Genomic DNA, 26,424 nt, shown 5'->3' with positions numbered 1-26,424 from the left:
AAAGGAAATTATGAATCCCTGTCTCCGCCATGGAACTCTCCAAGGGTTTGGTAAAGGTGTCCTCAGACAAAAACTTACAATGGAAACCTTTAACACTGGCAGCTTATCAAAGGCGAGAGGCAGTCTAGTCTAGTCTAGGCAGTGTTGGTGGTGATAGTACCGGAAATTAAAATATCTGCCTTTCACTTTGTTTTGAAAGCATCAAAATGTTGTGGCAGAGTGTGAGTGAGTGTTGGAGCAAAACAAAATTTAAAGTTTGTTTGTTATGTTGTTGTTGTTATTCTTAGTTAGTTTGTTTGTTTAGTAGACAGAAACTATAGTGAGTGAGAGTAGCATAGATACGAGTACGTAACGCGAGCGCGCGCGAGAGATTAGAAGTAAAATATCCGTTAACGGGTAGTAGCCACGAAAGCTTTCGTTTTGTCGTCGCAGTAACTTAGCCGTTCAACCGTTAGCTTTAAAGGTTCAAGAAAGACTGACACAAATCCAAAATGCCATCGTAAACCAGGACATAATGTTGTCACACCGAGGATTCTAATGGTGCTCTTTGTCGTGGGGTAGTGGTAGTAGCAAACCTCCACAGAAAAAAGGTCACATGCGCAGTAGAAACACCCTCTCAGTGTGGCTATGCGCTCAGTGTTTTGTTGGCGGCAGATAACTGTTGTCGCTAGGACAAGTGATGTAAATGTGCAACGATATTTGATGGCATAGGGTTTTAGCGTTTTCAAAGGCAAACATAGAAGAGTAGAGTGATGAGTAACTGACTAACTGATTTATAAACGCCCGGGGGAAACGGCTGAAGTAAGGATCTTGAAATTGACATGTGAGCAAATGATGGTGTGCAGGAGTCATAAAATGCAGGGATTTTTGGAAATTCGGACTATAAGTGTACTAAATGTATCACCATTTGGTATAATGAGAACGGATAGATCTAAAATCTTATTGTATTGTACTGCAAACGGATAAAGATAGAATATTGAAATATGGAAAAAAGATCGCTAATAAGTTAAAGGATAGATTTACCAAAGCCTTTTCGGAAATTCGAACTATAAAGGGGGAGATGAAAAAACTGCAACCAATTTCAGACTGCTGTCATTTTCAAGCCACTCCGACAGCTGTTAAAATTTTTCCAGTGACAGCTTATTATATTGTTTACAAGCGTACGAAAACATTTTGGTGAGAATTTAAAAAAAAAAAGTTATTCGTGATGGAATTCAAGCGTGATAATGTGATTTCGTTATATTTGGCTGGAACACCACAAGTGGCTATCGTTAGAACACTCCAGCATTTAAATGTGAATAAATCTTTTGTGTTTCGTACCATCGCTCATTACCGTGATACTGGTAGAGTAGCCCGACGTCAAAGAAGTGGACGGAAAAAACAGCAACATCAGTAGAAATGGTTCGAAAAGTAAAGAAGCGACTTGATCGAAAACCTCATCGCAGTGGCCGAAAAATGGTTCGTGAGCTGAACATATCCCCATATTCCATTCGGCAAATATTGAAAAATAAGCTCGAGGTAAAGCCTTTGAGAATCCAAAAAATGCAAGATCTTACACCGCAACAGAAAGAAAATAGACTCAAAAGTGCTAAAGAGTTGCTTCGCTTGGCCGAAAGTGGCAAACTACCGAATTTGGGTTTCTCCGATGAGAGAACACTCATTGTCCTGCAGTTTGTAATGATCGTGTTAACTTGCCAAAGAGGTCAGCTGAAAATGTGCACCTTCGGTTGGCCACAGAGCTCAAGCGCCGGCCGCCATAACTGCCGATGGTCGCTCTCCGTTCGTATTAATCGACCGTGGCATCAGAATAAATGCTGAATATTATCGCGAAAATATTCTGGAGGGTGTATTAAAGCCTTGGGCACGCAAACATTTTTGCCGCAGAACTTGGACATTCCAACAGAAATCAGCAACATCGCACTTAGCACGCGCCACCCAAGAATGGTTACAAAATGAGGTTCTCGCTTCATTTCCAGCGCACAATGGCCACCAAAATCTTCGGATACCATTCCGTTGGACTTTTGTGTCTGGAGGATTTTGGAAAGCAAGGTTGGCACTAAAAAATACCAAAATGTCGATCACCTCAAGCAAGCGCTTCGCCGGGAATGGGCCAAAATACCGTTTCATTGGCCATTTGCAGGCCATAATTAGTGCCATAGGTGACCAATTAGAACAATTCTGAACTTATTCTAAAATCCTTTCAAATGTAAGTTTACTAAAATTGAGCTGGAGGTCTTATTCTAAATTGTGATGCTATTTCCGACATTTTTTGCTTTCATTCAATAAAATTTAAAAAGAAAATGTAAAAATTATGGTTTTTGAAGAAGTTCCGAATATGAAGTTATACCATTGTATGGGAACTTTACCCAAAAAAGGACAAATATGGGAACTTTTCAATTCCAAAAATGAATTGAAAGTGAAAATGACAATGAAGCGAACCTTAACTAATTTTTGAATGAATATTTATTCAATTTTTTCTCTAAGTTCGGATTGGACATACACACGGGACGGCCATTTATATATACTTTGTGCGATCGTCAATGGTTATTACGAGAAGTTGAAAAAAGAATGACAAACTTATTTTGCCATTCCTAATATATTGCAGGGTAATAATAATATACCTCTTACAAAGTGAAGGAAACAGCCGATATGTAGTTAAATTTCTGACAATTTGAGCTCAATCGGACATTATACCACTTCTGCTGTTTCCTCTCCTTAGAATGATTATAAATCTGGAAATATGTAAGGTGAGTCCTGGAAGCTGGATTATATGGACTATATTGAGTAGCTGGTTAAAAGAAGTTTTTGGTATTGGGCCAAAAACCAATCCCTTTTAGGTTCTTCAATTTTTTCGACATTTCCCATTAAACCTCTCCTAAAAACGCCCGTACTTAAAAATTCCCCCAACTTGACAACACTTTTGCCGCTTGTCTAGCAGAAATTCCAACTAGGATTCCGGTAACTGAAATCAAAACAAAAACAAACCATTTACTAGGCCGGCAATCGTCCTCTACTCTCTTTCGTTTCTTAATTTCACCACACCCCAGACTCTCACTGCATCTAAGGATCTCTCTTGCTGCTCATTCTGTAAAATTCTCTCTCGCCTATTTTATCTCTCAATTGTTAAAATCCTTAGGAAGAATGTGTAACGAAATGTGTTTTTTTGTTGTTGTTGAAAGGACGAAAAAAATGCAACTGTTGCGCATTTTTCAACACACATCGGCGTTTTGCTCACTGGCTGAGTGCCGAATAACAACAACAACAGCAATAACAACAAAAACAACCCGAAAGAACAAATACCAAGAGTACGGAGGACTGCAGGAATACAGGCTTTTTTGGAACATCGTCATGCTTTGATGCTGATGTTCTCGCTGCTGCTGCTGCTGTTGTTTTTGTTGCCTTTGACGCACCTAATGAAATGCTAATCATCTCAGTTATCTCTGCAACATGCAACGCCAGTTGCTGTTGTTGCTGTTCAACACCGAAATACACACAGAAAATATTTCCATTTGTACTCTTCGCTACGATTGCAACAACCCCCAACAGCACAGTTGGGCGATTTTTGCCATTGCCAAGACCAGTGGAAAACACCCACTTTGAATTGCAGAATTAAAATTCCTTTAAACTTCAATGAACAATTACGGGAACTTGTTTGCTGATAATGAGGATAATGCCAACTAACAGGGCGGCTAATGGGCCAAGGGGTCGGGGGCGGCAAAACATTCCTTTGCTCCATGGCAAGTAAGGCTCATTTGTGTGCCGATCCAGCCAGCTATCCGTCCATCGGCCATCGTGTACTTATGCATTGTCAAAAATCAATCTAATTACATTTCACACAGTTTGATGATGACCTGCCTGCCTGCCTGTTAGGCAGTGAGCGAGAGAGCCTTCGAAAAATCTAATTTCCGCTTTGTTTTCGCCCAAAATGTCCGCCAATTAAAATTTTAATGAAAAAACTTTCATTGGTATGTGGCTGCTGTCCATGGGACATGGTGACAACGACGACGACGACGACCCTTGTCGTTTTTAGTGGGGTCCAAGTGTCCATTCTGCTCCATGTATCCTTAGACAAGAGATGGACTTGTGGGTGTCAGTGAGTGTGTGTGTGATGGAGCTACTTTGTCATTCTGAGCCTTTTTCCCAACTTGTTTTGCTGGACCCTCAACATGATATCAATAAAATGTTAGCCAGCATTCCTCGGTAGCCTCTGCCCCCTGCCAGACCGCCTGCCTTAACCGTTACAGTTGAGTCGGGAGCAAAATGAAATCAAATTAAAAAAGGTTAATTAATTTCTATTGACATGAGGTAATGCCTTTGGATGTTTAAATTGATGGCCAAGAACAAATTCTGTTGGGAACATTTGTTAGTGTTGCTGTTGTTGTTGTGTTGTGGATTTTCTTCGTTATTCTTTCATATGGCGTTGGGCCTTAGAAATGATCCTTGAAACTTCATGGGTGGTACACATTCATGTCATTCATTGACTTGTTGTTGTCGCTGGGGTTTTTTCGTTATTGCTGTTGTTGTTGTATTTTCCACAAACTTTCACAAAGCGACATTAAAACTTGGAAAATTCAATAAACATTTTCGTTTTCGAACAAAAAAAAAAAAACAGAAAAAAAAATTAGTTTAATTAAATTAACACAGAAGTCGCCTCGTGGATGAACAAACAATGTGCTTTGTATGCAAAGTGTTGACAAGTTGTTGAATTGTTTTTCAATTGAAATCTGAAGTCCTGCAGTGCGATGCAGCAAGTAAGGAAAGAGGGATGGAGGTGGCAGTGGTGGTGTACAATGGACCAAAGTTTGTGTGCGGGAGTGTAAGAGTGTGTGTGTGTGTTGTGTCAAACACGTACTTGATTTGTAACAAAGACCAATTTCAATAAAGACAAGCAAGTATCGGGGGTTAGGGGGGAGAATACACAAAATGGTTAAAATCACCCTCAAGCAGCAAATCATTTCTAAGTCTTCTGTAATAGACAAACAATTATAATTTCCATCAGCAACTTGGAAGTGCAAATGAAAATCACAATTTCTCAATGGTATTACGAGGTATTATTTGGAAATGTAATGTACGGAGAAATGTACAAACATACATACATACAGAGCAAGGGAGTGGAGTAGGAAACCTTATTTGAATGAATTTTATTTCCATTACAACCTGGGTACAAAAAAATAAATTCAAAAGCTTTCGGTATAATATTTAGAGTTCTCCAACCTGAAGTATGTGAAGGTTTGGGATATATATTTTTAAGCTCATATGTTTATAGGACACCAACATGTCATGGGAACCTCTGTAGCCAACGTTTTACAAAAGTGGTTTAATAGAGAAGAATATAGAACTACAAAATTTTGATAATTTATAGGGGATGGCAAATATCCATTCCCAAATGATCTTCGCCCCAATAAGACAACAATTTAAAATAACAACATTTCCTTTGAAGCGCTTTCTGGAGTAGAGAAACCCTCCCATCATTTAAAGTTGGAGTTGATCCATAATAGATATTCGATAACTATAGTAGATATTCGGAATGAAGGTCGATTTTAAGCCACATTTATGGATATAAATGTGAGATGAGCCAAAGAAAATAATCTGAGAGGACTGTTATTATTTGTCAGGAAACGCAAGAAGTTTTAGAAATTTCAATCGCCTCTGCCGGATGTAGTAGAATTGAAATTATAGTTGCCAGCAATATATATCGGACGAACCTGGAATAATGTTTAAGGTGGTAAAAAGGTACACTAGTTGATCATATTCATCTTGGAAAGTCAGGTCTTTGGAAATGAAACAAGTTAAAAAGAATCCGTCGGTTTTGCCGACAGATGTTTGCCCTCTGCCAATGTTCGATTACTTAAATATATTTTGACTTCTGTTATGATTATCAAATGGTTGACCCTCTATGGAGTAGGTTCCGAAGGAATGGGTCAATATTGTCCATTTCGTATCGGTCCTAAATAAATATGACATAAATATTGCTACGTGTCAGGTTTGCACTATATTTAGTACTTACTTCACTTTGTATGAAATATGATATAATTTTTAGATGATGTTAAAATGTGTGTGAAGTATCAGATGTAGTCGACGAAGTATTCAATTTTCATACTTCATCTAATACAGATAAATTCGTATGGTGAAGATTACAAGAAAATCCGACATTTATATCCAATGTTATTTTATCTCAGATTTCTTGTTGAGAGAAATTATTAGATATATAATAAGTTGTAAAGAATCGTTGAATTGTTTCGCAAGTTATGACAGAAAAAAGAAATTAAAATTGTGACCCTTGTGGTGAGGTGCCAGAAGGGCTTCGGAGATATATATCATCTTCACAACAGATCTTGTGTTGGCAATAATGTTTATACGTGTGATATTTGAAGAGAGTTGAATGCTTTTTTTCGCTTTCTTTGGCCGTTTGGTTTTTCAAAATATTGAACCCTATTTGGGGGAGGTACCAAAAGAAATGGTTCGATCTCTACCATCTTTATAACAATTTTTGTGTTGATGGAAATATTGAGATGTGCCAAGTCTTAATGGAATCGGACTTTAACTTCTGGTCGTATGAGCTTCATGGGTATTCTAAATTTTGACCCTTTGTGGGGGAGGTACCAACAGAAGTGGTCCGATTTCTACCATCTTTATAACATACCTTGCGTTGATGGAAATATTGAGATGTGGCAAGTCTGAATGAAATCGGATTTTAATTTCGGGCCTTATGAGCTTCAGTCATATTCACAACTATGACCATTTGTGCGGGAGGTACCAGAAGAGTGGACCATTATATCCCATCTTCACATCAAATCTAGTTTAGTAAAATAATGGGAAATATGAGGAGAACCGTTTACTTATTTCGGACTTTATAATCGTTTTGGTTATTCAAATCATTGACCCTTTGTGTGGAGGTACTCGAGGACTTCTACCATCTTTATAACAGATATTGTGTTGATGGAAATATTGAGATGTACTTATGTCTGAATGGCATCGGATGTTCATTTTGCTCTTTATGAGATTCATGGATATTTAAAATTTTGACCCTTTGTGGGGGAGGTACCATGAGATATGGAGCGATGTATTCCATCTTCACACCAGACTTTGGGGTTTTAAGAATATTGTGATCTGTATAATTTGAGGATAATCGAACTCTAACATCACTTTTTATAATAGTTATAACTATTCAAAATGTTGACCCTTTATGAGGAGGTACTTGATGGATTGGACCGATATTGTCCATTATCGACCCTGACCTAACACTGATGCAAATATTATAATTTGTAAAGTGGGATAGAAATCAGATAATCCTTTCTCTTTCTGTGCAGTAAAATATTTGTTTGCCTTGAAATTTGGATATTTGGTGGGGAGGCACTAGAAGGAGTGGACAGACATTGCACATCTCCGAACTCGATCTAAGTTTGATAATAATGTTACGATGTACAATATTTGGACAGACGGACGGATGAACATCGCTAGATCGACTCTAAATGTCCTGAAACGGTTTTGGTCCAAAGAGTTCTAGGGACTAAAAACTTTATTTCGATGAGGCACGTTTGGCCGTATCAAATGACATATACCCTCTGTAGCCATATGGCTGCGGGTATAAAAATCCATGGAGTGGGTTAATATGGTACATTTTAAACTACATCGGTTATCCATCCACTCAATATGCGGTTTGAATTTTTTGTCAAAATATAGAAATGTATCAGAAGTATCAGTATCGGACTACCGCCTGTCTCCGAACTTGAATTAAGTCTCATTAATAATTTAACGATGTTCTAAATTTAAGCCCTTTACTCCCTTCGAGAGGAAGAGAGAGAGAGAGAAAGATGGACATAGCTAGATCGACTCCAAATGTCCAAAGAGATCTAGGGTCTAAAACCATTATTTCGATGAGGCACGTTTTGGTATCAAATGATATATACTCTCTATAGGCATATGGCTGAAAGGATAAAAATGGACATAGGCTCAATATATACATCTGTAGGAAAGATCGACTACTAAATTTCCAATATTTTCTTCATTATATATTTAATACTTTTCCAATTGAACCATGTTTTGCAATGAAACACATTTTGGCCATAAGGCTTAAGAACCCTTACAAATATTAGACTTAGGCGTCTTGATATTATTAAGTTACGGTTCAAGCTTCATGCATTCCAATATTTCTAGCAACATAAGACCTAACGGGACGATAGAATATTTTAATCCTCTCTCTTTAAATTTTGCTATTCTCAATATTTTAAATCAAAGTTTTATTTAATGTGACCCTATGTGGTCAACTTCTCTGGAACGTTCCCCCGAAGATGTTAAGGGAAATATGTCTATGGGAAAACTGACTGGGAAATATTGCTTTAATTTTTAATATTTCCACTACGGTATTTTCTGCCCTCTATACCGCCTTGGATGGAAAAAAATCGCTACATGTCCAACTCCCGGTTCTCTATTCTCTAATCAGCCACCATCACATTGAAATCGAGTAAAAAATATTTTTAAGCTAAAAAATATGAAATGATTCGAAAGGCTTCTTATTTCATTGATTTGAATGCACTACCGCAAGAGTACCTTCTGCCTGATCCAATTTTTCCTTTTGTATATTTTTATAAAAATTCGTTTTTTTTTAAATACTTCATTTTAGAACTACCCATTTCCTCCAGATCTACATGTACGAAAATAATAGATTGAATATTCAAAGGGATTTAGTGAAGAACGGCCTTATCTTCTCTTTTGATGGCAAATGAAGAAACGTACACAATAGTTGATTTCCTTCAATGGTCCTTTAAGAAATTATTTACCAAACCCATTTTGGCTACCTTAGTGTCTGCCATACATGTCATAACTTCTGATCAAAATTTCAATCTCCAACTTTACACATTTATCTGGAATATTTATTCATTTATCTAAACATTTAAAAATGCTCCTTCTCATCACAAAGTTCACAATTCAAATAAATACTTGTAGTAACTTAGCCACGTTTGACCACAGAACACTTTGTTAAAATCACTCTAAAAATAAACCATTTAACTTTTATATCCATTATAAATTTTTATGCAAATAAATACCTAAACATTCTGAACCACACACACACGTTCACACGCCGTATAATATCTCGGGACAATCCTTATCCATTTCAGTGTATGGGTCAATTGAAGCAAAGAAGGAAAGTCAAATTGAAGAATGACAGGAAATGAGAAAAAAAGAAACTAAACAAATTATCTGTCCAGGACACGCAAAATAGGCAAATGCACGAAGGCCGTAGAACACCACAAATCAATTAATCGAATTTTAGATGATAGACACAACAACCCCTTCGCCCCACTGCCACAGCTGCTCTTCCCCGTCCACAATAGTATTGGTATTGACCTATAACACCATTGAAAAGCATGTTTTGTAGATTAGCACCCAGATGTATTTCGGTTTGGGCTCAAATAAAAAAATGGAAAAAAAGTATCAATGAAATGGAAGGTGCAAAATAAACTGAAAACCCAAGTCCTTGACAAACCCACAAATTAGAATAATAACAACAACAACAACGCCAACAAACTAAACAAAAAAAAAAAGAGAAGCCGAAGAAGAAGAGAGAAAAAAAAAACACCATTGAAAAGAACTGAAAATGACAGGATGAACGTGAAGGTGGCATTTAATACGACAAGCAAAACCACAGTTGAAATAAACATGGAAAATTTATTGTTTAAATAACAGCAACACCAATAAAAACAAAACCAAAAAAAAAAAAAAAAAAATGAAGAAAACAGGGCCAAACAATAAAGCAATGGAAAATGATGTAGGTGTTTGTTTTGTGTTGCTTCGTTTAAGGATGGGTTACATTGGAGAGGTAGGTGGTGATGGTCAGTTATTCGCTGGTGTGGCGTTAGGTTAGACGGTCTTTATCCATTTCAATGCTATTCAACGCTAATTGGAATTGACCACGCAGCAAACTTTCAAAACTTGGGTCTATTCATTTGATGATGGTCATGGTGTTTTTGTGGGCCCCCCACTTTGATGATGGGTGATGGAGGAGTTATGAGGAGGTATGAATGCCAATAATAATGAAGATTTGAGGAGATAATGAAGTTTGTGTTTACGTAAGAATGTGTTGTAATATTTGTGTTTATTATTAGTGGATAACCCAGTGAAAATTTTAGTTGGAAAATATGGGCGATAATTTTAATGTTAAGGGGTATCGAGGTTAAATAAATGGCTTACAAAAGTTTGACCATAAACCCGAAACTCTTTTGGAGTTTTGATCTACAAACCGATTTCTATTAAATCCACTTGGAATTCCCCATTAACCAAATTAGCTATTGAAGGTTGAAATTAGAAGGAAATTTTCAGCGAATTCGAAAATTTATGGAAATAAGGAAGGATAATGAAAAATTAATCCAAATTGTGATGGTACATAGTAAGTACACAAATTTCTTTTTTTCAGAGACTCACCTTGAAATTTGATCTAGAATATTTCTTCATTTCAAACTTTTTCCAAAAAAACAAAGTTTTAGGGGTGATTTTGACTCAGATTGGAATCGTGTTAAGATAGCAGCAAAAACGTAATTTTCAACAGCAATAAAAATTTTTAAATATAATTTTATTAACAAATTCAAACTTAAGGATATGATTTATTTTGAAATTTCAGAGGAATATTTCATCCTTGGAGACTTTCTGCCTTAAGCGAAATTGTATGCCTTTTTCTTGCATCAACTCGAAAAAATCCAAAGAAAAACTGGTCAAAACCATTTTTTCAAGTTTTTTCGGCAATATTGATGCAAATATTTTCTTTATATATAGTTGAAATAGAAATTTCTCTTCTTTGGTGACTTATAGTGGAATTTAATGATGAATATGTTTGTCTTTGACGACATCCTTCCAAAATGATGCCTTGTAGGAGAATTTTACATAAACTCACACAAAGTAAGATTTAGGTATATTTTAGACTTTTGCTGTATGTATTATAATAATTTTGTAGAAAATTTTAACTTGCAACGATTCCACTTAAAGGGAATTTTTAACAATTATTTGAAAAGAAGCGCCAAAAAATCTCCATAAGGGTTAAACTATTCGACCAAAATAATTCTCGTATTGTTATCAGTGATATTTGCCGGAGACACCTTATACCGAAAACACAAGGATTCCAAGAAATTTTAATTCGGAAATTTTACAAAAGGTTGTAGAGGGGGAGGAGAGGTGGATTTGCCCGCTCTATTTAGCTTACTTTGCGATATAAACATTCAAAAAGTTGAAAGATATGTCTCCTACTTTTATCTTTAATTTTATAATCCTTTTGGGGTTTTCTCCCAACTATTTTTTGTGTTGCACAGTGTAATTGGCACAAATGAATTTCTACATCCTATCATGGGGAGGAATCGCGCCTTAGAAGTCTTCGCTAATAAAGCGAACTTGGCTGTGTAAAATCCACTTTTGCTCAAATCTTGGTTTGGCTTCAGAATTTGGAAAATAGTGCATTTCCAGGGGTTCGGAAGCGATGTTGGTGGAAAGCGACAGGTATTCGACTTACAGCTGAATCGCATTTTTTCCGATTGAAGGGGAATGATATGCTTCATGTGAAATTTGCAACACCACCCTGTGTAGTCCCTCAACTGAGAACGGCCTGATAACATCGATCACATCTCACATCTTCTCGCAAGAGTCACCGTTGTCCGTAATTTATTCACATTAATTTTCATGTTTAAAGGCTGCAGATTATACATGTATAGCCACTTCTCAGCTCCTTGGCATCATATGGGTTTGAATGTCGAAAATCTTGATTATCGTATTGTTGTCCGGCAGGTATTTGACCAGCAGGTGTATAAATAGAGTTTGCAGTGGTGATGATGTTTCGAAAAATTTTTTCAATTGATCAGTTTCTGAAATGAATCGAACTAATTCCAACCCCATATGGCAACACATGTTATGCAATCAGGCGAAACGATTATGGGAAGATTAAAAGCTTATATCTGGCGAATGGGGGTACACTCTCCAAATTTCCAAGTGAATTTGATTCATCTTTGAAAACGTGGGGCAGTCAATTATCTCAGCAAATACTGCTCCCACTCGAATGAGAGCGAACATCACTTTTACTCGAATATGAGCGAGTTTTTCCAGAGGGCGGACCACGAGTTGAGGCTCGAATTGAGTGGGAGCACTTCTGGGAGTAAAAAATAATTAAGCACACTCTATTTTCCATATCGCTGAAAGCAACTCGAACATGCTCGGCTCGTTTTGGAGTGGTAGGAGAATTCGCTCAAAATTGATTAGATTCTACTCTGGTCGAGCCCTCTTTTATTATACCCTCCACCTAGGAAAGGACGGTATATTAACTTTGTCATTCCGATGTCCGTCTGTCTGTTGAAATCACGATACAGCCCACATTATTTGACGTAGAGCGCCAAAATTTAGCAGAGCTATTTACATTGTGTCTAGGATGGTTGGTATTGAAAATGAGATATATCGGTCCACGTTCTGGTATAGCCCCCATATAACAGTACCTCTCGATATTCGGTATTTTGATGGTTTTTGCCACATTTTTTCACTGATTTGTCTAAAAATTGGTATTTGTGGGTCATTATGGGTCCTAGTTCGTGTGGCTAAACATTGCAATTATAGGTCCACGTTTTGATGTAGCCCCCATATAACGGTACCTCCCGTTCGTCATTTACCTCCGTATTCGTCATTTTAATGGTTTTTGCCACATTTCTTCTAATGTTTCTTTTAACCTAAGGTGGAGGGTATTAAAAGTTTGGCCCGGCCTAACTTACTGTTTTTTTACTTGTTTTTAGTTATAACGTTGTTGGTTTTGCATGTATGTGTATTTTCGTAACCCACATCTGCAAAAGAAAGAAAACGAATACATTGAAGAGCATTGTCGCCAATAGGTAGCAATATAGCATACGAGAGTGCTGTTGCTTTTGTTGTTCTTGTACACAAAATCCACCGGCACTTGTTTTTGCTGTTTCTCTCTTCTTTGATTTTGTCCACAATATCCTCGCCTCCCTTGGTAATAATAGGATCTTCAATACAGTTGCTATGCAAATATTCATCAATTTCCTTAAATTCATTATCTCATCTTTTGTATCTCGGAGTCCAAAAAAGTTGAAAAAAAAAATTAATTTTAAGATTGTGCCAATAAGAAAGTCGAAGGCCGAACCTGTCTAGCTACTATTTCATATCAATCATAGATTTTGTTGACATGGGATATAGTTATAGTGTATAATTCTTTCGTATCGATGCTCTAATACTTACTAAGGTATCTCGCTATAGATTCAAGTACTTAATTTTCCTACAACCATGTTCCTAATACAGGGATCCTCAACAATACACTAGGAGCAGAATCCTGTTTAATATATCCCTCCACTAATTGGAGTGTATGAAATCATACCTTCCCAGTTCTTCGTCAACATTTTATGTATAAGTCTAGATTATTTTGATATTTTCAGATTCTGCATTTTATAACTGCGTTGCTACAAGTCCTTTTACCAGGGAAAGCCTACCTAGCCTACCCACCCTGTAATTTCACTATGTCCATCTTTTATTTGTAAAAATAAGGACTGGGTGGGTTTTCACCTTTATCAAATACTACTAAATATGCATTAACCAGCAATCTATATTTTTACAATTTTATTAAACATGTTTTTTTTTAATAATTTCAGTACCTGTCTATGAACTGAGCAGATCTTAGATTCCAACAATGAACACTTTTCAGACATGGTAAGAATCATTGCTTTAGTTGCACTTTTCTTATAAATCTCTGAACGTTTGTAATTCTTGCTCTCTTCTAATAAAGATGAATTCTAAGAAATATAATTGTCCAAATCTCCTTGGTTTTAGATACAACAAACAACAAAAGTAATGAAAACCGCAACATCTATATCTAAAAGTGTATGGTAAATATTTAAGATATGCCAGAAAGGAATTTGAGAATCTTTGGTAATTCTTTAAATTCCCAAAACAAATAACTTCTTTTTGAGGGCATTTACTTAACTTTGTAAACGAGTCATTAAGTTTCATCCACATTTGGATTTACAAAACAAATAAAGAAAAATAGAAACACACATGCACATATATATATGTATATATGGTAAACAAACACACATTACATGAGATTAGAATTGGTCAAGTGAATGACTTGTTAGTCAGTCTACATAAATTGTGGGATATCAAATTAATTGGAATTGAAACCAGTGTCGGTGGATATAGTTTAGTAGGAAGAATAAAAGAATTCATGTCCATTTTCAAGTGTTAAACCAAATATTCAAATGCAATAATAAATTTTGATCCTACACTTGCTATTATAAAATACATCTTCATTTTTCTTTACTCTAAGTTTGTAATTTTTTATCAGAAAAGAAAATTAAATATGAAATGAACGTTTTTTTTTTTTTCCAAAAAGTGGATCGAATCAAATTTCCCCAATGAAACTTTTTGTCTTTGAAAGAGCAAAGCCAAGGAATTACATTTTAACACCTACATCAGCCTGTGGAGGGGGTAATAAATGTTTAACTGGTCCAAAACATAATATTGATTCTAAATCACAGCCTCGGGGCTCCCGTATCGATGAAATTAAAAAAATTAGATACAGGGTGAGATAAAAAAACTGCAATAAAGTCAGACGCTATAATTTTTACATTTTTTTTAATTTTATTGAATGAAAGCAAAAAATGTCGGAAATAGCATAAAATTTTAGAATAAGTTTAGATTTATTCGAATTGGTCACCTTTGGTACGAATTATGGCCTACAAACGGCCAATGAAACCGTTACACACTGCCCGAATATTGCTCTGTGGTATTTTGGCCCATTCCCAACGATGCGCTTGCTTGATGTGATCGACACTTTGGTATTTTTTTAGTGCCAACGTTGCTTTCCAAAATACTCCAGGCACAATAGTCCAAAGGATTGGTATCCGGAGATTTTGGTGGTCATTGTGCGCTTGAAATGAAGCGAGGAACCTCGTTTTGTAACCATTCTTGGGTGGCGCATGCTGAATCCTGTTGGAATGTCCAAGGTCTGCGGCCAAAATGTTTGCGAGCCCAAGGCTTTACTACATCCTCCAGAATATTTTCGTGATAATATTCGGCATTTATTCTGATGCCACGGTAGATTACCACGAACGGAGAGCGACCATCGGCTGTTATGGCGGCCCATACAATCACAATGGCCAGCGCTTGAGTTCTGGTGGCCAACCGAAGGTGCACATTTTCAGCTGATCTCTTTGGCAGGTAAACACGATCATTTTGTTTGTTTACAAACTGCTGGACAACGAATGTTCTCTCATCGGAGAAAACCCAATTCGGCAGTTCACCACTTTCGGCCAAGTGAAGCAATTTTTTAGCTTTTTTGAGTCTATTTTCCTTCTGTTGCGGTGTAAGTTATTGCACTTTTTGGAATTTCAATGGTTTTACCCCGAGCTCATTTTTCAATATTTGCCGAATGGAATATTGCGATATTTTTTAGCTCACGAGCCATTTTTCGTCCACTGCGACGCGGGTTTCGATCAAGTCGCTTCTTTACTTTTCGAACCATTTCTGCTGATGTTGCTGTTTTCTTCCGTCCACTTTCTTGACGTCGGGCTACGCTACCAGTATCACGGTAACGAGCGATGGTACGAGACATAAAAGATTTATTCACATTAAAATGCTGGAGTGCTCTAACGATAGCCACTTGTGGTTTTCCAACCAATTATAAAGAAATCACTCTCTCACGCTTGAATTCCATCACGAATAATTTTTTTTTTCGGAAAATTCTCACTACGCTTGTAAACAATATAATGAGCTGTTACTGGAATAATTTTGGCGGCAGTCGGACGAGTGGCTTAGAAATGACAGCAGTCTGAAATTGGTTGCAGTTTTTTCATCTCGCCCTTCATATCTTATATTTAACCCGTAACAATCGAAAAAAGGTTGCTTTGAATAATTCTTGAAATAGTCCAATTATGTATTCCAACATCAAGATGACTTCGTTCATTCAACTCAAAAGGTTTAAGATCTCTGGAAACTTTACCGCAAATAATAGTAGTGTAGGGTATCACAAAGTCAGTCCTACCTGGCTATAGATTTTTCTCACTTGTTTTCTTTTTCATAAAAAAAATAATTGTAAGTTCCGTAATACTTCTTCCTACATGGTTTGCTGGGTAAACACCCATGCGAAAAAAACACCAAACACAAAGTCAAAACCATAAAAACACTAAACTTAATGTCGACGTAAAGGTAAAAGTTAAAGAAGAACGTGTAAAAATGAAATAGTGCAAAATATTTTGTTCGATTATGAATGGCGTGGCCGGCAATACTTTTATCCATTGACCTAATGAACCATTAAAGGGAACTCCATTAGTGTTAATAACTTTCAACTGCCTTGGACGAATGAGCCAAGATTTTCCTACGCCACACCATCACCTTTGCGTTCGCCATCTGCGACTTCAACAGCTAACGAGCCAGGTCAGCACGACTCCGGGTACGGTAGGGTAGGGCAGGGCAGGAACTCGAACAACTTTAACTAAAGTGACTGATCCAACAAACTTTCAATAGCTTTGACATTCTATTTGAGCCAGAGTATTTTTGTGGTTATTGTTGTTGGCACCAACACCATCATCGATAAATGTACGTGTGTGTGTGTGTGGGCGCGATAGGTTGAGTGTTTGAAGTGCCGGTAAAGCTGAGTGCATGACAAACAGATTTTATGCATTCCTATCAAGTCTGACGGATGTTGGGCGAAAGTTTGTTAAAAGTGCTACTTGTCAAATGGCCCAGCAACAAAGCCCCGTTCATGCCCACTGCCTCGCCACCTTCGCCACCATTTGGCAACCGTGAAAAGTGGATGTGCGAACACAAATCTAACCAAAGCTGACGGGCTCAATATCAATCCCAGGACCAACTGGCTCGTCGTCGTCGCCGTAATAGCTGATTTTTCATAAATGCCTCTTGGACACTTTTGTGCCGGATTGTTGCTCGTCATTCACGTGCCGTGTACGTGACATACTTTATTGGTATCATATACAATTTTTAGGTGGTCGAACATTCGGACAGACGACTGTGTATGTAGGCATGTCTGCCGCTCCATAGTTTGCAATGAACTTTTGATCTGAACAAGACCAAAAAAAAAAAAAAATTGAAAACGAAAAAAAAAATTGCTAATGGCAAACACACACATAAACAAAATTTCACTGCATGGATTCATGAATACATTGGCAGATTATTGATCAGGCTATGAATGTGAATATAAATGGCGAGACCTTGTGTGCGGGTGGGTGTTTGGCCAACGAATTCCTCACAGGAATAAACAGCAAACACAACGGCTGTCAGACAATTAGTGTTAGTGGCAGCAGTTGTTCGCCGCTGATGCTGATGTTGTATGCCAGACACTCGTCGTTCGTCCAACGGCCGTTCGCTCATTCTCTACAAGCAGGGCAGCATTGACGTTTAATGCCGACTGACTTTCCCTCTTAGACAGGCGTTCACTTTTTTTGCTCTCATTGTTAAAATTGAGTATTGGATTTCTTGTCAGGAGTGTGACAGCATAGACGACCGATATTCATACATGTGTTCGAATGTTTGAATGTGTATCGATTGGTGAATTTGATACAATAACGATAGGGTTGACATTTTGTGATAACTGTTTGGAATGACAGTTCGACAATAAATGTCAGCATTGGAAGATATGCATGAGAGTGTGGAATAGTAAAAAAATACATTTTTTAAGTCAAGATATTTGTTCTGGGAGCTGTAATTAATTTTGTGAGATAAATAATGTTAGGGGTCTACCTAAAATTTTACGTTGAGTATGAAAAACGTTAACTTCTCTACTATGGTAAATTGTTTTGTCAAAGACGCAAGGTCCATATCTTTAAATATACTAAATATTACTGTAGTATTCATAGTTTGATCATTTTAAAAATTAGGCATTTATTCTTTGACCTTTGGTAACTAAATTCTACTCGATTTCGGGAGAAGTCTTCTCTCACTAGAGAAGAGAAGAAGCCATTCTTGTGGCATAAGAGAAGATAAACTGAACATACTCTCTTTTCATACCACTCCTCGAAAGACTACTACCCTGCTTGAATTCGAGTAAATAATGGAACTCACTACGGAGCCATGGATAAGAACAAAGTGCTTCCATTTTAAAATTTGTTCTAAGTTAGACACAAATATAGATTATGTGAAGTTTGGGATGGATCCTGGAATCATTTGTTGGTGGTGAATGATCTACAAAACATGTTAAAAAGTAACAGTCCGTTTGGGCGACAGATGTATACCCTCAGCCAATGTTGGATTTTTTATACACTTCACCATACTATGGAGGGTATATTAACTTTGTCATTCCGTTTTTAACTCCTCGAAATACTCATGTCAGGCCCAACAAAGTATATATATTCTTAATCAGCGAAAAATTCTAAGTTAATTTAGCGATGTCCGCCTGTCTGTATGTCTGTCCGTCCGTCTGTTGTAATCATGCTATCTTTCGAACGAATTGAGATAGATGACTAAAATTATCCACACATGTTTATTTTCCCAGTAGGCAGGTGAAGTTCGTAAATGGGCTATGTAGGTCTACGTTTTCATATAGCCCCCATATAATAGTACCTCCCTATATTCGGTATTTTGATAATTTTAGCGACATTATTGACCGGTATTGTTTCAAATTTGGTATTTGAAGTTCGTAATGGATACTACAGCCTATGACAGAAAATTTTCTGTGCAGATCCACGTCTTCGTATAGCCCCCATGTAACGGTACCTCCCAATATTCAGTATTTTAATAATGTTAGCGTCATTTTTCACCGGAAATGTTTCAAATTACGTATTTAGAGTTCGTAATGGTAACTACAGGCTGTGACAGAAAATTGTCTATGCAGGTCCAGGTCTTCGTATAGGCCCCATATATCAGTACTTCCCTATATTCGATATTTTGACGATTTTAGGTACAACACCCACCAAAATCGTTTGAGAAGTCGTATTTGAAGTTCGTAATGGATGTTTCAGCCTGTGATAGAAAATGGTTATGCTGGTCCAGGTATTCGCACAGTTCCGATATAACGGTACCTCCCTATATACGTTATTTTGATGATTTTAGCTACATTATTCACCGTGTATTTCCAGTTTCGAATTTGAATGGTAATGGCTTATGACAAACAATGCCTATGTAGGTCCACGTCGCATAGCGACAATATAGCGGCTATTCGGTATTTTTAAAATGTTGACAGAATTTTTTAAGGATATAATTTTTTGAAAATTTCCAAATTTGTTCCAAATGGTGGAGGGTATTCAAAGTTCGGCCCTGCCGAACTTACTACTTTTTAACTTATTAAATATATATTGACTTCTCTTATGATTATTCAAATTGTTGATCCTCTATGGAGAAGGCTCCGAAGGAATGGACCAATATTGTCCATTTCGTATCGGACTTAAATAAGTATCAAAACGTGTCATGCCTGAATAGAATCGGATGTTAATCACGCGTTAAATAAGCTTCATGTATCTTCGAAATGTTGACCCTTCCTGGAGGAATTACCAGCAAGAATGGACTGATATATTCCATCTTTACAGCAGACCTTGGGTTAAAAAAATATTGCGATGTGTATAATTCGCAAAGTTGGATTCAAATATTTTCAAATATTTTCTGTGCAATATTTTTTTTATGCAAATTTCGAACTTTTGTGGGGGAGGAATAGATTGATATTGCCCATATTCAAACTCGATCTAAGTTTTCTAATAATATTACGGTGAACAAGTTTGGAACAAATCGGATACTCTCTTCGAGAGTTATCGTGCGCACCAGTCAGACAGACGGATCGCTCGACTCCAATTGTCCCGAAACGGATTTGGTCCAAAGAAGCCTAGGGTCTAAAACCGTTATTTCGATGAGGCAAGTTTTGGCGAAACGAACCATGTCAAATGAGGCCCCGGAAATCCACATCGACATTTCTAATATTTCTAATTGAATGTTTGTAAAGATATGAGTTGATGGAAAAGAATACGAATGCCTACGATGTTTATGGTGACAAAGTTATGACATACGAATAATTTGAGTAGTGATATCTAATTGGAAATGCATGAGACAGGGGCGTCCTGTCAATAAGGGTTGATAAGCAATGTATATGCAAGTACTTCATAGGCCTTAAAGATAAGAAATTTTTACATAAAATTAAACATTTTGGACGCATCAAACTCCCAAAGAATGTATCTTTATTTTTTTATTTTATAGACTTTCCTACTTCCTCCCTATGCGATCTCCAAAATTGATATCCATATTACCTACGCTCATGCCTTTAATCTAATACCCTGCAATTTGGGGTGGGTTTTCTTAGTTTACACTTCGACCAGATGCCGGCTGGGCATTTCATTTGCCGAACGGCTTTCCATGGCAATTTGGTAAACAATCCACTTCACGACACTTCGCATTTGAGTGGCAAACAATGCGACAGAAATTAAGGGAAGGCCGTGCCAACTTCATGCATAAATGTTGAACATCAAAACAGGGTTAACAAGCCTGTGACAGACAGACAGACCGACAGACATACTTGTAATATTCAATCAAACATACATACACACATCCCAGCAAATGGCCTTCCAATACAACAATAATAACACTCTTCAGAATTGACATTAAAAATAGTTACGAAATTTTGACAAATTGATTTTTCATGCACTCTCTGGGGAGGAAGAAGTCGATGAGGTTATGGCTGCTGCTGCTGCTGCCGATGATGATGAAGCTGATGAACTAAATACAACATTTGCAAAGGCCCGAACAACAACTACAATAATGGCCACATCCCTGCTCCGAAAAGAAATAATCTTTTAATGAACCAAGAATGATGATGTTGTCGATGACGAGAATGACGTTGCCATTGCCAGAACACCGAAAATGGGCGGGATGTTAAAGGAACAATGACATATAGTTTTAATCCTTAAGGAGTACAGCTCTGAGGCATACATCATTTTTAAGAAAATGTTGTAAAATTATAATCAAGAGCTTTGGGTTGTTAATGCCAGTTTTTTTTCGTCTTCATCATCCAGAGAATGATAAGGATTTTCTATTGTAGTGAATTGGGGTACATCATCAACGGAGGAGCTCCGTATGGGGTTAACATGGCTTATGCATGAGTTATGGTAAATTAGCTAAAGAATTTCTAAAGGAAAATTTATAGAAAGGAGTTAAGTATACAGTTTTGAAAGAAAGCAATGATGGAATGAAATGAAAATAAGAAAATATTCGAAATTTAAAACTGGAACAGCTTTTGTGTTATAATCCTTTGAAATATTATTGAAAAAGGAGAAATTGAATCTACAAAAACAACAAAAATTTGGTGTTTAACATTCTACTTATTTGTACTTCAAAGCACTTAAATCAGAAAGTTCTTAATTATAACTAATAAAAAAAGCTGTAAGTTCGGCCGGGCCGGGCCGAACTTTGAATACCATCCACCATTTCGAACGAATTTGGCAATTAAAAACAAAAAAAAAATATATAAAATCCGTTAAAAATTCTGTTAAAATCTTATAAATTCCGAATGTAGCCGTTATATTAGGGTCTACACGACGAAGCCATTACAATATTTAAATGCGAAACTGAAAAAAATAGGTGAATAATGTAGCTCAAATCATCAAAATTCCGAACATAAAGGATAAAATGAAAAAAACTGCAACTAAATTAGACTGCTGTCATTTCTCAGCCACTCGTCCGACAGCTGTTAAAATTATTCCGGCGATAGCTGATTATATTGTTTACAAGCGTACAAAAGCACTTTGGTGAGAATTTTCCAGAAAAAAATGTTATTCGTGATGGAATTTAAGCGTGAGAGTGTGATTTTTTTATATTTGGCTGAAAAAACCACAAATGGCAATCGTTAGAGCACTCCAGTATTTAAATGTGAATAAATTTTTTTTGTCCCCTACCATCGCTCGTTACCGTGGTATTAGTAGCGTAGCCCGACGTGAAGGTAGTGGACGAAAGAAAACAGCAACATCAGCAGAAATTGTTCCAAAAATTAAAGAAGCGACTTGATCGAAATCCGCGTCGCAGTGGCCGAAAAATGGCTCGTGAGCTGAATATATCGCAATATTCCATTCGGCAAATATTGAAAAATGGGCTCGAAGTAAAGCCATTGAAATTCTAATAAGTTCAAGAACTTACACCGCAACAGAAAGAAAATAGACTCAAAAGAGCTAAAGAGTTGCTTCACTTGGCCGAAAGTGGTGAACTGCTGAATTTGGTTTTCTCCGATGAGAAAACATTCATTGTCCGGCAGTTTGTATACAAACAAAATGATCGTGATTACTTGCCGAAGAGGTCAGCTGAAAATGTACACCTTCGGTTCATCATGGCCGGCCATGGTGATGGTGTGGGCCGCCATAACTTCCGATGGTCGCTCTCTGCTCGTATTAATCGACAGTGGCATCAGAATAAATGCCGAATATTCTTGAGGGTGTATTAAAACCTTGGGCACCCAAAACATTTTGGCCGCAGACCTTGGACATTCCAACAAGACTCAGCGCTTCATTTCCAGCGCACAATGGCCACCAAAATCTCCGGATACCAATCCGTTGGGCTATTGTGTCCGGAGTATTTTGGAAAGCAAGGTTGGCACTAAAAAATACCAAAGTGTCGATCACCTTAAGCAAGTGCTTCGCCGGGAATGGGCCAAAATACCGCAGAGCAACATTCGGGCAGCGTGTGACGGTTTCATTGGCTTTTTGAAGGCCATAATTCGTGCCAAAGGTTACCAATTCGAACAAATCTAAACATATTCGAAAATTTGATGCTATTTCCGACATTTTTTGCTTTCATTCAATAACATTTAAAAAAAAGTAAAAAAATATGGCGTTTGAGTTTGTTGCAGTTTTTTTATTTCACCCTGCATATTAGCATGCACCATGTTCAGATCAAATCGGATTATTGATAGCTACTGTGAGCAATATTTGGATAGACATATGGACGGATATCTTAAGATGGACTCAAATATTCCAAAAGTGATTTAGGTATTTTAATTAGGTAAAAAATCGAATTAAATGATACAGATATAGCCATAAGACTGAGAGTATAAATTTCTAAAGTTTGTCCTCAAATAATGGACTGTTGTTGGTCACTTACAATAGCATCGATACTAGAAGTAATATCAAAGCCCCTACTTCCTTTAATATAGACTTATCCAAAAAAAAAAAAAAAAATGCCACAGTGCCATTACTGGACAGATAGTGCGGAGAGTAAAAAATATTATTTTTCCTCAGTCCTCATAAATAATCTACCCATTAAAATATTGTCACGCTGGACATTAATATAACCCCACAATATGCCTTCCTTCCCTTGAAACCCCACACGATGCAAAAACAACCTAAAACATATTTTCTAAATCATTTCCCTTTAACACCGACACACCCACACTCATGCGACCGCAATCAAGATGAATGCCTTTCGCATAAAAAACACAGCTTCGCATACAGAAAAAAAAAAACAACAACAAAAAGGAAGAGGAAATAAAGGGTGAGCAAAGCAACAGCAGCAGCAGGAATTGCAACGAGGTGGAACAGTGAGTTGTAAACACTGCATCCGATTTTAAGTCAGTATCTGATTTAAGCTATCATTGAACTAAACTTCCAAAACATAAACAATCTTCCGCACTCACATCAGCGCCAAAGCAAACCAACCAACCAACCAAACTCCATCCTTCATCCTGCGTCAGTCATGCATGCAAAATAAGCTGGCGTGGCGTGCGAGGAACAAACAACTGGAAAAAATTGGTTTAATTTACATCCTCCTCCACCTACACAGAGAGAAAACACAGTCAACGGAACACACATAGCCTGGGGAATGTGTGTGTGGTGGTGTTCCATGTTCACTCTGCCGGAGTCTATTATGATCGAATGCTAATAAAGTTGTCGTCTATCGTTTGCGTCTCTTCGTATTGCCGCTTCGACGGCAATGATGACAATGATGGAGAAAATAACGCCAAAACGGGATGCCAATGATGTCCCCATGTGTGTGTGTGTGTGTATGTGTTTGTGTACTCTCGTCTGTGCATTTGCGTTTGTGTGGGGACGATGATATTGGCTGGCGCCACGATGCATAATTCAATTACATCCGATGTACAGTGGTGGCCAAAACATATGCAACAAATATTAGTTTTTTAAGAAGTCCTCTAAAAAAAATATTTTCTAAAGGAAACAAACGGAACTTGTTATAAATTTTTTTAGCTCATTTTATTGGTTAACAGAAAATAAAATTTAATCCATACTTATAACAAAGAAAACATAGAAAATTTGTAGATATTCAATATAGTCTAATATTTGGTTGGTCAAAACATATGCAACCAATCATTGTGTTAAATTGTTTGTGCAAGAATATTAATATTTTGTAGCAAATCCTTTATTTTTAATTACAGCCTGACATCGGCGACGCATGGACGATATAAGGTTGTCAATAAAATGTTGAGGAATCGATTTCCAGGCCTCTTCCAACCTGTTGTACAAAATATTCGTATTTGTACAATTTTCACGATTGATTCTTTGATTGACGATTTCCCAAAGGTTCTCAATGGGGTTTAAATCAGGTGATTGCGGTGGCCATTGCATTACTGCAACATCATTTTGTGCTAACCACGATTTAACAACTCTTGAAGAGTGTTTGGGGTCGTTGTCGTGCTGGAATATCCATCGCAATGGCATCTCATACTCTGCATATGGTAGCATTACCGTTTCCAATATGTCTTTGTACATGTACTGATCCATTATTCCATTAATTCTATGCAATGGACCTACTCCTGCAGCAGAAAAACACCCCCACACCATTACGCTGCCTCCTCCATGTTTCACTGTCTTTGTACAGTATCGAGCTTGGAGCCGCTTATTAGGTGGTCGCCGTACATAACGCATACCATCGCTACCAAAGACGTTAAATTTGGATTCGTCGCTAAACAATACAGTTCTCCATTTCATTTCTGTCCAATGTAAATGCTCCTTTGCAAACTGCAAACGCTTTTTTTGATTACGTATGGAAATAAGAGGTTTTTTTGCTGGGCGGCGGGCTGGAAGGGAGGCATCATTTAGACGTCTGCGAATAGTCCGATCAGAAATTTGTATTGGGAGTGTTGCAGCAATTTTTGAGGATGTGATAAAAGGATCTTTTTTCACTTTTTGGATTATTAAATTGTCCGTACGATTAGTTGTTTTGCGAGGTCGACCTCCGCTGTGTTGTACCGAAACATCCGAATTCTTTTTAAAATTCGCAATAATGCGAGAAACTGAACTTTTATGCACCTTGTATTTTAGTGAAATATTTTTTTGTGACATTCCTTCGGAAAAATCGGCCACAATACGTTTTCTTAGCTCGATTCCGAACTTATCCCGCGCCATAATTAAATATCTTTTTTTTACTTTTAATCGAAATTCTACTGCTAATTTGTGCAAGGTTATCCGTGATTAATACAGTTTCAACAAATATATTATGAAAACACGTGAGAAAAAGTGGTAAAAATACCGTTATCCGTAAATGATCGAAGAGTTGCATATGTTTTGTCCATATCCATTTTTAGGTTATCGATAAACATAAAAAAAAATTGACAAAATCAAAACCAGATGTTTGTTCTGGTACATATGATCGGTGTCTAAGTTACTACAGAGGAATATAGATGTATTATTAACGTATTGCTTGGAACAAAAATTGCTTTTATGAGTCATTTTACAATATGTGATGTCCAGTTGCATATGTATTGGCCACCACTGTAGACTCATAAAACTAAATCAAAGGAAAACAAAGCGTCATGCTTCATTTAGTTTAATGCTCCCGCATTGTTAACTGCCGGCTGACGAGCCGCCAACACTACAGGATGACAACATTGAAGAAGAACGAGGCGGAGAGGAGGCAACCACTTATAAACTAACAAACATGAGAGTACATTACATTTGTATTACTCTTACCCATCCTGACTGCTGCCGCCTTCCAATGCTGGCCATAAACGAAAGCAACAACTCTCGCTACACTTGCATCACTTATAAACTTGGCAAAAAAGCTGAAAAAAGCGACAAAAATACAAACCAACTTCAGAGAAGAAGAAAAAAACGAATTCTGGGAGGCGTTCATCACTGCTGAAAGCATAAAACTATATTTAAGCTATGAAACGAAAGTAAAAAATGGAAAACGAGAACCTCAAAGTCGGCAACAACAATAATAATAAAAACGCCCTAACAACAAAAACACCGCCACCACCAACAACAACAACTTAGTAGAACAACCTCGACAATGGCTAGAATATCTGACATGACTTTCTTTTCGATGGCGCTAAGCTGAAGGCAAAGTATCACCGGCAACAGGACCAACAAAAGTAAGAGCAGCAACGGCGGGCAACGACAATGACAAACAACCTTTAAGGAAAATAGGTTTTCGGTGTTGTCAACTCAAGCACGAGTTGTTGATTTAGATATTTTAATTTTCAAAAATTTTAAAAACTTTCAGGATTTGAAT

At 37.1% G+C, this 26,424-nt stretch overlaps 1 protein-coding gene across 5 annotated transcripts in view; it reads right to left on the bottom strand.

Annotated features, from left to right (window-relative positions):
* Nucleotides 1-26,424, bottom strand: part of LOC101897880 (tyrosine-protein kinase Dnt) — a 212,722-nt gene that overhangs the window by 152,003 nt on the left and 34,295 nt on the right. For 4 of the 5 annotated variants that reach the window (XM_059130939.1, XM_059130943.1, XM_011297550.3 and 1 more), the window contains exon 1: nucleotides 79-461. The exons of the other annotated variant lie outside the window; for it this stretch is intronic. The gene's annotated coding sequence lies outside the window, so the exon portion shown is untranslated. Of the gene's footprint in view, nucleotides 1-78; nucleotides 462-26,424 lie in introns of those variants that run through there. 5 annotated transcript variants of the gene reach the window in all.

This window comes from Musca domestica, unplaced genomic scaffold (assembly GCF_030504385.1).
Source record: "Musca domestica strain aabys unplaced genomic scaffold, Musca_domestica.polishedcontigs.V.1.1 8, whole genome shotgun sequence".
NCBI lineage: Eukaryota > Metazoa > Arthropoda > Insecta > Diptera > Muscidae > Musca > Musca domestica.
The sequence above is the reverse complement of the archived record's forward strand: the minus strand, read 5'-3'. Positions and strand labels throughout refer to the sequence as shown.